The sequence below is a fragment of the Pelobates fuscus genome, chromosome 8 (genome assembly GCF_036172605.1).
Source record: "Pelobates fuscus isolate aPelFus1 chromosome 8, aPelFus1.pri, whole genome shotgun sequence".
Taxonomy (NCBI): Eukaryota; Metazoa; Chordata; class Amphibia; order Anura; family Pelobatidae; genus Pelobates; species Pelobates fuscus.
Genome location: NC_086324.1, coordinates 1,073,062 through 1,087,099, shown reverse-complemented (window position 1 = coordinate 1,087,099; position 14,038 = coordinate 1,073,062). Strand labels below are relative to the sequence as shown.

At 56.6% G+C, this 14,038-nt stretch overlaps 1 protein-coding gene across 1 annotated transcript in view; it reads left to right on the top strand.

Moving 5' to 3' along the window:
- Positions 1–5,460: 5,460 nt before the first annotated feature.
- The window catches only part of SLC35F5 (solute carrier family 35 member F5), an 86,744-nt gene continuing 78,166 nt past the window's right edge, over positions 5,461–14,038 (top strand). The window contains exon 1 of the mRNA XM_063429134.1: positions 5,461–5,514. The gene's annotated coding sequence lies outside the window, so the exon portion shown is untranslated. The remainder of the gene's footprint in view (positions 5,515–14,038) is intronic.

Genomic DNA, 14,038 nt, shown 5'->3' with positions numbered 1-14,038 from the left:
AAATGGCATCGCTGTTGTCAGAGGCAGACACACAAAAAAAATGCCACACTGCTGAGCTCTGCAATGACGGCATTCTGGTGGTGGACACAGCATGCGTTGATTGGCGTGCTGTCGGGCTGACCCCGGGTGCCGATGCATGCTGTCTGACTGTGCCACTAGCTCCTTGCGACGACCTCCCCCTGCTTCCAACTCGTCTCCTCCTCCTCTCTGTCTCCCCATCTGAACTTTCGCCCTGTTCTTCTTCTTGCTGAGCGGGCACCCACGTGACATCCATGGACGCATCGTCATCATCAACCGCTTCACTTGTATCTGACCACTCAGCAAAGGAAGCAGCAGCGGGTACAACATCATCATCATCACACCGTACGTCCATGTGTGTAATGTTGCCTGACTGAGACATATCCCTGTTATCTACATCCTCTGGCAATAATGGTTGCGCATCACTCATTTCTTCACACGGATGTGTAAATAACTCCTCTGACAGATAAAGTGAAGCGGCTGTGGTGCTGGTGTTGGTGGTGGCGGCAGGCGGGTGAGTGGTATCTTGAGAGGTGCCCGAAGCTAAGCTGGAGGACGATGGTGCGTCAAGGTTCCGAGCGGAAGCTGTAGAAGATTGGGTGTCCTGTGTTAGCCAGTCAACTATGTCCTCAGAACTTTTCAAGTTCAGGGTACGTGGCCTCTGAAAATTGGGCATTATTCTAGGGCAAAAGGTAATCACAGCACCACGACCACGATGGCCCCTGCGGGGTGGCCTGCCTCTGCCTGTCATTTTTTTTTTTGGATTAGTGGTACTATGCGTGCAAGCTACTGTGAGACCAGATATGAGTGGCAATGTGCACTGGCAGAGGTTGGCAGAGTACACGCTGAAGGCCTGACACTCGCTTGAAGACAACTAACTGCTATTCAATCTATAACAGTGGAAAAAGTTTTTGGGTTTTAAATGCATGCTATTGTGACACCAGATATGAGTGGCAAAGTACACTGGCAGAGTACACGCTGAAGGCCTGACACCCAGTCGCTTGCAGACAACTAACGGCTATTCAATCTATTACAGTGAAAAAAACTATTTTGTTTTTAAATGCAAGCTATTGTGACACCAGATATGAGTGGTGGCACTGGGCAAGTGGGCACAGTATCCACTGTGAGCCTGACACAGAAGCTGGCAGGCAGGCAACTGCAATTACATTACAGAGGGAAAAAAAAAAAAAAAGCAGACTGATGTTCTAGCCCTAAAAAGGGCTTTTTGGGGTGCTGTCCTTACAGCAGAGATCAGATGAGTCCTTCAGGACTGTAGTGGACACTGAATACCCTAGCCTAGCTATTCATTTCCCTATCAAATGAGCAGCAGCTACACTTTCCCTCCTCTATCTAAATATGCAGCTTCAGAATGAATCTAAAATAGATGCTGTACAGGAGGGTCTGGAAGGGAGGGTCTGCTGCTAATTTGCTGGAATGTGTCTGCTGACCGTGAGGCACAGGGTCAAAGTTTACTCAATGATGACGAATAGGGGGCGGATCGAACCGCGCATGTGTTCGCCCGTGGCGAACGTAAACACGCTATGTTCGCCGGGAACTATTCACCAGCGAACAGTTTGGTACATCACTACATATGACTGTTCCATTAGCTTACTACCAGGTGCTATGCCACCTAAGGGAGGAGTCTATGCTCTATCTCCTCAGGAGAGTAGTGTAATGGAGGAATATATTAAAGATTCATTAAATAAGGGCCATATATGAAAATCATCCTCGCCTGCTGGTGCAGGATTCTTTTTTGTATCTAAAAAGGATGGTGAGTTGCGCCCATGTATCAATTACAGGGCATTGAACAAAATCACCATTAAGAACGCCTACCCCATTCCACTTATTGCTGAATTATTTGACAGACTCCAGGGCGCTAAAGTGTTTACTAAGCTTGACCTTAGAAGCGCTTACAATTTGGGGATAATAAAGGAAAACCACGAGTGGAAGATTGCATTTAATACCAGAAGTGGACACTATGAATATCTAGTGATGCCATTCGGGTTGTACAATGCTCCAGCGGTTTTCCAAGATTTCATTAACGATGTACTCAGGGATTACATTTACTCGTTTATATTGGTCTATCGGGATGATATCCTTATTTATTCTCCTGACCTCCAGTCTCACCACGATCACGTTAAACAAGTTCTGCAAACCTTGTTTAAAAAACAAACAAACAACTTTGTTCTAAATTGGAAAAATTTATCTTTGACCAGTCTGAAGTATAGTTTTTAGGATATAATCTTTCTGCCTCGGGGTTTCAGATGGATCCTAAAAAACTGGAATCTGTCCTATATTGGTTTCGCCAATTATTACAGAAGATTTATAAAGGGATTTTCTTCAGTAATAGCCCCATCACCAATATGACACGCAAGGGGGCTAGTGGTATGATATGGTCTAAGGAGGCAATTAAAGCCTTTGAAACTCTCAAACAGCGGTTTGCCTCCGCCGACATAGTGATACATCCTGACACCAGTAAGCCTTTCATACTGGAGGTTGATGCTTCAGAGACAGGGGTAGGGGCAGTTCTCTCCCGAAGGGAGAGCCAGGAAACTCTGTTACATCCTTGTGGTTACTTTCCTAGAAAGTTGTCACCTGCTGAGCGCAATTACGATATTGGCAATAGAGAATTGTTGGCTATTAGTCTAGCTCTCAAGGAGTGGCGACATCTTCTAGAGGGTTCCAAGGACCCCCTTTTGATCATTACTGATCACAAAAACCTGGCTTACATAGGAGATGCTAAGCGATTATCTTCTAGACAAGCTAGGTGGTCTCTATTTCTTTCTCGCTTTCATTTTCTTATCACCTACAGACCTGGTTCTAAAAATGTCAAGGCCGATGCCTTGTCAAGGCCGTTTGATACTGAGGCTATACTAGAGCAAGAAATGTTCCATATCATTCCCCCGGAATGTATCATTGCGTCCACTGTCCTTTCATTGTCCTCTCCACTGCTTGGCTCCATCATGGAGGCTCAGTCTCAGGCGCCCTGCGGTAAACCTCAGGTCAAACTGTTAATTCCATTGGGGGAAAGGGCTAATATCATGAAGGTGTTTCACGACAATGTCTGCTGGTCACCCAGATTCATAAATCCACTTCTGCTATCATGAGGTCATTCTGGTGGGATTCCCTCAGGAAGGATGTTAAGGAATTTGTGCAGGCTTGTTCTGTTTGTGCAGTTTCCAAAATGCCTCATAAACTCCCTTGTGGCTTGTTACAACCTCTTCCTATTCCTGAGGTCCCATGGTCCCACTTGTCCATGGACTTCATTGTTGAACTTCCTAGTTCTAACAGTTATACCACCATTCTCATGGTTGTGAACCGTTTTTCTAAAATGGCTCATTTTATTCCTCTGAAGAAATTGCCGTCATCTCAAGACCTGATACTAATCTTTATACGAGAAATTGTCCGTCTGCATGGCATTCCTCACAATATAGTATCTGACAGAGGTTCTCAGTTTGTGTCTCGGTTTTGGAGGGCCTTCAATAAACAATTAGGGATTTAATTGGCTTTTTCTTCCTCTTACCAGCCCCCAGACCAATGGTACAGCTGAAAGGGCTAACCAGACCTTGGAATTATATTTGCGTTGTTTCGTTAATAGCACTCAAGACAATTGGTCCGAATTACTACCATGGGCCGAGATTGCTAGGAACAATGCTGACCATGACTCCTCTGGGCATAGTCCTACCGGCTGTTTTTTCTGATACGGCTATTCTTGCTTAGAATGACCGTCTGGCTTCCATCCGTGATACCTGGGTTAAAGTTCAATCTGCTCTGGGTAGTGGTGCTGACCGTTTCAAGCATTATGCTGATACACGTCGAGGTGCCAATCCTGTTTACCAAGTGGGTGAGAGGGTTTGGTTATCTTCTCGTAACATGAAATTTGGGGGCACCCTCAGGGCACTATAGTGCCAGGAAAATGAGTTTGTTTTCCTGGCACTATAGTGGTCCTCTAAAACCACCTCACCGAGGCTATAATAATGGGGTTTAGTTACATTATATGATCATACATTGCATAAGCCTGCCACACCGTCAATGTACCCCGCTCTTGGCAGGTCCTACTCGAAGAGAGAGAGAGTGTGTGTGAGTGTGAGTGTTGTAGTTTGTCTCGTTCTGCATGCTAAAGCTTTAAAAAGTTCCCTGCTGCAAACTAGAACATCAGTGTCCCAACATGGAGCTGGTGGAGCAGACTCGGGTGTATAGCGCTCTAATATATGGTGCTAGTGTCCCATCGTGGAGCAGATTCTGGTGTATAGAGCTCTGTCCCGTCATGGAGCTGGTGGAGCAGACTCTGGTGTATAGAGCTCTAACACATTGTGCAAGTGTCCCATCATGAAAGCTGGTGGAGCAGACTCTGGTGTATAGAGCTTTGTCCCTTGGTGGAGCAGAATCTGGTGTATAGAGCTCTGTCCCTTGGTGGAGCAGACTTTGGTGTATAGAGCTCTGTACCATCATGCAGCTGGTGGAGCAGACTATGGTGTATAGAGCTCTGTCCCTTGGTGGAGCAGACTCTGGTGTATAGAGCTCTGTCCCTTGGTGGAGCAGACTCTGGTGTATAGAGCTCTGTCCCTTGGTGGAGCAGACTTTGGTGTATAGAGCTCTGTACCATCATGCAGCTGGTGGAGCAGACTATGGTGTATAGAGCTCTGTCCCTTGGTGGAGCGGTCTCTGGTGTATAGAGCGCTGTCCCTTGGTGGAGCAGACTCTGGTGTATAGAGCTCTGTCTCTTGGTGGAGCAGACTCTGGTGTATAGAGCTCTGTCCCTTGGTGGAGCAGTCTCTGGTGTATAGAGCTCTGCCCCTTGGTGGAGCAGACTCTGGTGTATAGAGCTCTGTCCCTTGGTGGAGCAGACTCTGGTGTATAGAGCTCTGTCCCTTGGTGGAGCAGACTCTGGTGTATAGAGCTCTGTCCCTTGGTGGAGCAGACTCTGGTGTATAGAGCTCTGTCCCTTGGTGGAGCAGACTCTGGTGTATAGAGCTCTGTCTCTTGGTGGAGCGGACTCTGGTGTATAGAGCTCTGTCCCTTGGTGGAGCAGACTCTGGTGTATAGAGCTCTGTCCCTTGGTGGAGCAGACTCTGGTGTATAGAGCTCTGTCCCTTGGTGGAGCAGACTCTGGTGTATAGAGCTCTGTCCCTTGGTGGAGCAGACTTTGGTGTATAGAGCTCTGTCCCTTGGTGGAGCAGACTCTGGTTTATAGAGCTCTGTCCCTTGGTGGAGCAGACTTTGGTGTATAGAGCTCTGTCCCTTGGTGGAGCAGACTCTGGTGTATAGAGCTCTGACTCTTGGTGGAGCAGACTCTGGTGTATAGAGCTCTGTCCCTTGGTGGAGCAGACTCTGGTGTATAGAGCTCTGTCCCTTGGTGGAGCAGACTCTGGTGTATAGAAGTTTCTTGTTTCCGGAAATAACACGGAAATGGTGGAAGCCACGTGACAAGAGCCACCCGGAATTATAGTAATCTGACAGAACACCGGCTCCCGATGTGGTCTTTCCTTCCTGTCTGTATGTTTTATACATTAACCTGACCCCCCCCCCCCCCAATATACTGCCCTTACCCCCCCAATACTGCCCTTACCCCCCCAATACTGCCCTTACCCCCCCCAATACTGCCCTTACCCCCCCAATATACTGCCCTTACCCCCCCCAATACTGCCCTTACCCCCCCAATACTGCCCTTACCCCCCCCAATACTGCCCTTACCCCCCTCTCCCAATACAGCCCTTACCCCCCCCCCCAATACAGCCCTTACCCCCCTCTCCCAATACTGCCCTTACCCCCTCTCCCAATACTGCCCTTACCCCCCTCTCCCAATACTGCCCTTACCCCCCTCTCCCAATACTGCCCTTACCCCCTCTCCCAATACTGCCCTTACCCCCTCTCCCAATACTGCCCTTACCCCCCTCTCCCAATACTGCCCTTACCCCCCTCTTCCAATACTGCCCTTACCCCCTCTCCCAATACTGCCCTTACCCCCTCTCCCAATACTGCCCTTACCCCCCTCTCCCAATACTGCCCTTACCCCCTCTCCCAATACTGCCCTTACCCCCCTCTCCCAATACTGCCCTTACCCCCCTCTTCCAATACTGCCCTTACCCCCTCTCCCAATACTGCCCTTACCCCCCTCTCCCAATACTGCCCTTACCCCCCAATACTGCCCTTACCCCCCTCTCCCAATACAGCCCTTACCCCCTCTCCCAATACTGCCCTTACCCCCCTCTCCCAATACTGCCCTTACCCCCCTCTCCCAATACTGCCCTTACCCCCCTCTCCCAATACTGCCCTTACCCCCCTCTTCCAATACTGCCCTTACCCCCCTCTCCCAATACTGCCCTTACCCCCCTCTCCCAATACTGCCCTTACCCCCCAATACTGCCCTTACCCCCCTCTCCCAATACAGCCCTTACCCCCTCTCCCAATACAGCCCTTACCCCCCTCTCCCAATACAGCCCTTACCCCCCTCTCCCAATACTGCCCTTACCCCCCACAATACTGCCCTTACCCCCCACAATACTGCCCTTACCCCCACAATACTGCCCTTACCCCCTCTCCCAATACTGCCCTTACCCCCCACAATACTGCCCTTACCCCCCACAATACTGCCCTTACCCCCTCTCCCAATACTGCCCTTACCCCCCTCTCCCAATACTGCCCTTACCCCCCCAATACTGCCCTTACCCCCCCAATACTGCCCTTACCCCCCTCTCCCAATACAGCCCTTACCCCCCACAATACTGCCCTTACCCCCCCACAATACTGCCCTTACCCCCCACAATACTGCCCTTACCCCCCCACAATACTGCCCTTACCCCCCACAATACTGCCCTTACCCCCCACAATACTGCCCTTACCCCCTCTCCCAATACTGCCCTTACCCCATCTCCCAATATTGCCCTTACCCCCTCTCCCAATACTGCCCTTACCCCCCCACAATACTGCCCTTACCCCCCCACAATACTGCCCTTACCCCCCACAATACTGCCCTTACCCCCCCACAATACTGCCCTTACCCCCCCACAATACTGCCCTTACCCCCCCACAATACTGCCCTTACCCCCCCACAATACTGCCCTTACCCCCCACAATACTGCCCTTACCCCCCCCACAATACTGCCCTTACCCCCCACAATACTGCCCTTACCCCCCACAATACTGCCCTTACCCCCCCACAATACTGCCCTTACCCCCCCACAATACTGCCCTTACCCCCCCACAATACTGCCCTTACCCCCCCACAATACTGCCCTTACCCCCCCACAATACTGCCCTTACCCCCCCACAATACTGCCCTTACCCCCCCACAATACTGCCCTTACCCCCCCACAATACTGCCCTTACCCACAATACTGCCCTTACCCCCCATACTGCCCTTACCCCCCATACTGCCCTTACCCCCCATACTGCCCTTACCCCCCATACTGCCCTTACCCCCCCATACTGCCCTTACCCCCCCATACTGCCCTTACCCCCCCATACTGCCCTTACCCCCCCATACTGCCCTTACCCCCCATACTGCCCTTACCCCCAATACTGCCCTTACCCCCCAATACTGCCCTTACCCCATCACCCCCCAATACTGCCCTTACTAACCCCCCAATACTGCCCTTACCCCATCACCCCCCATACTGCCCTCACCCCATCACCCCCCCCATACTGCCCTCACCCCATCACCCCCCCATACTGCCCTCACCCCATCACCCCCATACTGCCCTCACCCCATCACCCCCATACTGCCCTCACCCCATCACCCCCCCATACTGCCCTCACCCCATCACCCCCCCATACTGCCCTCACCCCATCACCCCCCCATACTGCCCTCACCCCATCACCCCCCCATACTGCCCTCACCCCATCACCCCCCCATACTGCCCTCACCCCATCACCCCCCCCATACTGCCCTCACCCCATCACCCCCCCATACTGCCCTCACCCCATCACCCCCCATACTGCCCCCTCCCCCCAATACTGCCCTTACCCCCTCCCCCCAATACTGCCCTTACCCCCTCCCCCCAATACTGCCCTTACCCCCTCCCCCCCAATACTGCCCTTACCCCATCACCCCCCCAATACTGCCCTCACCCCATCACCCCCCATACTGCCCTCACCCCCCATACTGCCCTCACCCCCCATACTGCCCTCACCCCCCATACTGCCCTCACCCCCCATACTGCCCTCACCCCCCATACTGCCCTCACCCCCCCATACTGCCCTCACCCCCCATACTGGCCTCACCCCCCATACTGCCCTCACCCCCCATACTGCCCTCACCCCCCATACTGCCCTCACCTCCATACTGCCCTCACCCCATCACCCCCCATACTGCCCTCACCCCATCACCCCCCATACTGCCCTCACCCCATCACCCCCCATACTGCCCTCACCCCATCACCCCCCCATACTGCCCTCACCCCATCACCCCCCCATACTGCCCTCACCCCATCACCCCCCCATACTGCCCTCACCCCATCACCCCCCCCATACTGCCCTCACCCCATCACCCCCCCATACTGCCCTCACCCCATCACCCCCCCCATACTGCCCTCACCCCATCACCCCCCCATACTGCCCTCACCCCATCACCCCCCCATACTGCCCTCACCCCATCACCCCCCCATACTGCCCTCACCCCATCACCCCCCCATACTGCCCTCACCCCATCACCCCCCCATACTGCCCTCACCCCATCACCCCCCCATACTGCCCTCACCCCATCACCCCCATACTGCCCTCACCCCCATACTGCCCTCACCCCATCACCCCCCCATACTGCCCTCACCCCATCACCCCCCCATACTGCCCTCACCCCATCACCCCCCCATACTGCCCTCACCCCATCACCCCCCCATACTGCCCTCACCTCCCCATACTGCCCTCACCTCCCCATACTGCCCTCACCCCCCCATACTGCCCTCACCCCCCCATACTGCCCTCACCCCCCCATACTGCCCTCACCCCCCCATACTGCCCTCACCCCCCATACTGCCCTCACCCCCCATACTGCCCTCACCCCCCCATACTGCCCTCACCCCATCACCCCCCCATACTGCCCTCACCCCATCACCCCCCCTACTGCCCTCACCCCATCACCCCCCCTACTGCCCTCACCCCATCACCCCCCCTACTGCCCTCACCCCATCACCCCCCCTACTGCCCTCACCCCATCACCCCCCCTACTGCCCTCACCCCATCACCCCCCCTACTGCCCTCACCCCATCACCCCCCCAATACTGCCCTTACCCCATCACCCCCCCAATACTGCCCTTACCCCCCTCTCCCAATACTGCCCTTACCCCCTCTCCCAATACTGCCCTTACCCCCCTCTCCCAATACTGCCCTTACCCCCCTCTCCCAATACTGCCCTTACCCCCTCTCCCAATACTGCCCTTACCCCCCTCTCCCAATACTGCCCTTACCCCCCTCTTCCAATACTGCCCTTACCCCCTCTCCCAATACTGCCCTTACCCCCCTCTCCCAATACTGCCCTTACCCCCCAATACTGCCCTTACCCCCCTCTCCCAATACAGCCCTTACCCCCTCTCCCAATACTGCCCTTACCCCCCTCTCCCAATACTGCCCTTACCCCCCTCTCCCAATACTGCCCTTACCCCCCTCTCCCAATACTGCCCTTACCCCCCTCTCCCAATACTGCCCTTACCCCCCTCTCCCAATACTGCCCTTACCCCCCAATACTGCCCTTACCCCCTCTCCCAATACAGCCCTTACCCCCTCTCCCAATACAGCCCTTACCCCCCTCTCCCAATACTGCCCTTACCCCCCACAATACTGCCCTTACCCCCCACAATACTGCCCTTACCCCCACAATACTGCCCTTACCCCCTCTCCCAATACTGCCCTTACCCCCCTCTCCCAATACTGCCCTTACCCCCCCAATACTGCCCTTACCCCCCCAATACTGCCCTTACCCCCCTCTCCCAATACAGCCCTTACCCCCCACAATACTGCCCTTACCCCCCCACAATACTGCCCTTACCCCCCACAATACTGCCCTTACCCCCCCACAATACTGCCCTTACCCCCCCACAATACTGCCCTTACCCCCCACAATACTGCCCTTACCCCCTCTCCCAATACTGCCCTTACCCCATCTCCCAATATTGCCCTTACCCCCTCTCCCAATACTGCCCTTACCCCCTCTCCCAATACTGCCCTTACCCCCCCACAATACTGCCCTTACCCCCCCACAATACTGCCCTTACCCCCCACAATACTGCCCTTACCCCCCCACAATACTGCCCTTACCCCCCCACAATACTGCCCTTACCCCCCCACAATACTGCCCTTACCCCCCACAATACTGCCCTTACCCCCCCCACAATACTGTCCTTACCCCCCACAATACTGCCCTTACCCCCCACAATACTGCCCTTACCCCCCCACAATACTGCCCTTACCCCCCCACAATACTGCCCTTACCCCCCCACAATACTGCCCTTACCCCCCCACAATACTGCCCTTACCCCCCACAATACTGCCCTTACCCCCCCACAATACTGCCCTTACCCCCCCACAATACTGCCCTTACCCCCCCACAATACTGCCCTTACCCCCCCACAATACTGCCCTTACCCCCCATACTGCCCTTACCCCCCATACTGCCCTTACCCCCCATACTGCCCTTACCCCCCATACTGCCCTTACCCCCCATACTGCCCTTACCCCCCATACTGCCCTTACCCCCCCATACTGCCCTTACCCCCCCATACTGCCCTTACCCCCCCATACTGCCCTTACCCCCCATACTGCCCTTACCCCCCATACTGCCCTTACCCCCAATACTGCCCTTACCCCCCAATACTGCCCTTACCCCATCACCCCCCAATACTGCCCTTACCCCATCACCCCCCATACTGCCCTCACCCCATCACCCCCCCATACTGCCCTCACCCCATCACCCCCCCATACTGCCCTCACCCCATCACCCCCATACTGCCCTCACCCCATCACCCCCATACTGCCCTCACCCCATCACCCCCCCATACTGCCCTCACCCCATCACCCCCCCATACTGCCCTCACCCCATCACCCCCCCATACTGCCCTCACCCCATCACCCCCCCATACTGCCCTCACCCCATCACCCCCCCATACTGCCCTCACCCCATCACCCCCCCATACTGCCCTCACCCCATCACCCCCCCATACTGCCCTCACCCCATCACCCCCCATACTGCCCCCTCCCCCCAATACTGCCCTTACCCCCTCCCCCCAATACTGCCCTTACCCCCTCCCCCCAATACTGCCCTTACCCCCTCCCCCCCAATACTGCCCTTACCCCATCACCCCCCCAATACTGCCCTCACCCCATCACCCTCCATACTGCCCTCACCCCCCATACTGCCCTCACCCCCCATACTGCCCTCACCCCCCATACTGCCCTCACCCCCCATACTGCCCTCACCCCCCATACTGCCCTCACCCCCCATACTGCCCTCACCCCCCATACTGCCCTCACCCCCCATACTGCCCTCACCCCCCATACTGCCCTCACCTCCATACTGCCCTCACCCCATCACCCCCCATACTGCCCTCACCCCATCACCCCCCATACTGCCCTCACCCCATCACCCCCCATACTGCCCTCACCCCATCACCCCCCCATACTGCCCTCACCCCATCACCCCCCCATACTGCCCTCACCCCATCACCCCCCCATACTGCCCTCACCCCATCACCCCCCCCATACTGCCCTCACCCCATCACCCCCCCCATACTGCCCTCACCCCATCACCCCCCCATACTGCCCTCACCCCATCACCCCCCCATACTGCCCTCACCCCATCACCCCCCCATACTGCCCTCACCCCATCACCCCCCCATACTGCCCTCACCCCATCACCCCCCCATACTGCCCTCACCCCATCACCCCCCCATACTGCCCTCACCCCATCACCCCCCCATACTGCCCTCACCCCATCACCCCCATACTGCCCTCACCCCCATACTGCCCTCACCCCCATACTGCCCTCACCCCATCACCCCCCCATACTGCCCTCACCCCATCACCCCCCCATACTGCCCTCACCCCATCACCCCCCCATACTGCCCTCACCTCCCCATACTGCCCTCACCTCCCCATACTGCCCTCACCCCCCCATACTGCCCTCACCCCCCCATACTGCCCTCACCCCCCCATACTGCCCTCACCCCCCCATACTGCCCTCACCCCCCCATACTGCCCTCACCCCCCCATACTGCCCTCACCCCCCATACTGCCCTCACCCCCCATACTGCCCTCACCCCCCCATACTGCCCTCACCCCATCACCCCCCCATACTGCCCTCACCCCATCACCCCCCCTACTGCCCTCACCCCATCACCCCCCCTACTGCCCTCACCCCATCACCCCCCCTACTGCCCTCACCCCATCACCCCCCCTACTGCCCTCACCCCATCACCCCCCCTACTGCCCTCACCCCATCACCCCCCCTACTGCCCTCACCCCATCACCCCCCCTACTGCCCTCACCCCATCACCCCCCCAATACTGCCCTTACCCCATCACCCCCCCAATACTGCCCTTACCCCATCACCCCCCCAATACTGCCCTTACCCCATCACCCCCCAATACTGCCCTTACCCCATCACCCCCCCAATACTGCCCTTACCCCATCACCCCCCCTACTGCCCTCACCCCATCACCCCCCCAATACTGCCCTTACCCCATCACCCCCCCAATACTGCCCTTACCCCATCACCCCCCCAATACTGCCCTTACCCCATCACCCCCCAATACTGCCCTTACCCCATCACCCCCCCCATACTGCCCTCACCCCATCACCCCCCCATACTGCCCTCACCCCATCACCCCCCCCATACTGCCCTCACCCCATCACCCCCCCATACTGCCCTCACCCCATCACCCCCCCATACTGCCCTCACCCCATCACCCCCCCATACTGCCCTCACCCCATCACCCCCCCATACTGCCCTCACCCCATCACCCCCCCATACTGCCCTCACCCCATCACCCCCCCATACTGCCCTCACCCCATCACCCCCCCATACTGCCCTCACCCCATCACCCCCCCATACTGCCCTCACCCCATCACCCCCCCATACTGCCCTCACCTCCCCATACTGCCCTCACCTCCCCATACTGCCCTCACCCCCCCATACTGCCCTCACCCCCCCATACTGCCCTCACCCCCCCATACTGCCCTCACCCCCCCATACTGCCCTCACCCCCCCATACTGCCCTCACCCCCCCATACTGCCCTCACCCCCCATACTGCCCTCACCCCCCATACTGCCCTCACCCCCCCATACTGCCCTCACCCCATCACCCCCCCATACTGCCCTCACCCCATCACCCCCCCTACTGCCCTCACCCCATCACCCCCCCTACTGCCCTCACCCCATCACCCCCCCTACTGCCCTCACCCCATCACCCCCCCTACTGCCCTCACCCCATCACCCCCCCTACTGCCCTCACCCCATCACCCCCCCTACTGCCCTCACCCCATCACCCCCCCTACTGCCCTCACCCCATCACCCCCCCAATACTGCCCTTACCCCATCACCCCCCCAATACTGCCCTTACCCCATCACCCCCCCAATACTGCCCTTACCCCATCACCCCCCAATACTGCCCTTACCCCATCACCCCCCCAATACTGCCCTTACCCCATCACCCCCCCAATACTGCCCTTACCCCATCACCCCCCCAATACTGCCCTTACCCCATCACCCCCCCAATACTGCCCTTACCCCATCACCCCCCAATACTGCCCTTACCCCATCACCCCCCCAATACTGCCCTTACCCCATCACCCCCCCAATACTGCCCTTACCCCATCACCCCCCCCAATACTGCCCTTACCCCATCACCCCCCCAATACTGCCCTCACCCCATCACCCCCCCAATACTGCCCTCACCCCATTACCCCCCATACTGCCCTCACCCCATTACCCCCCATACTGCCCTCACCCCATTACCCCCCATACTGCCCTCACCCCATTACCCCCCATACTGCCCTCACCCCATTACCCCCCATACTGCCCTCACCCCAT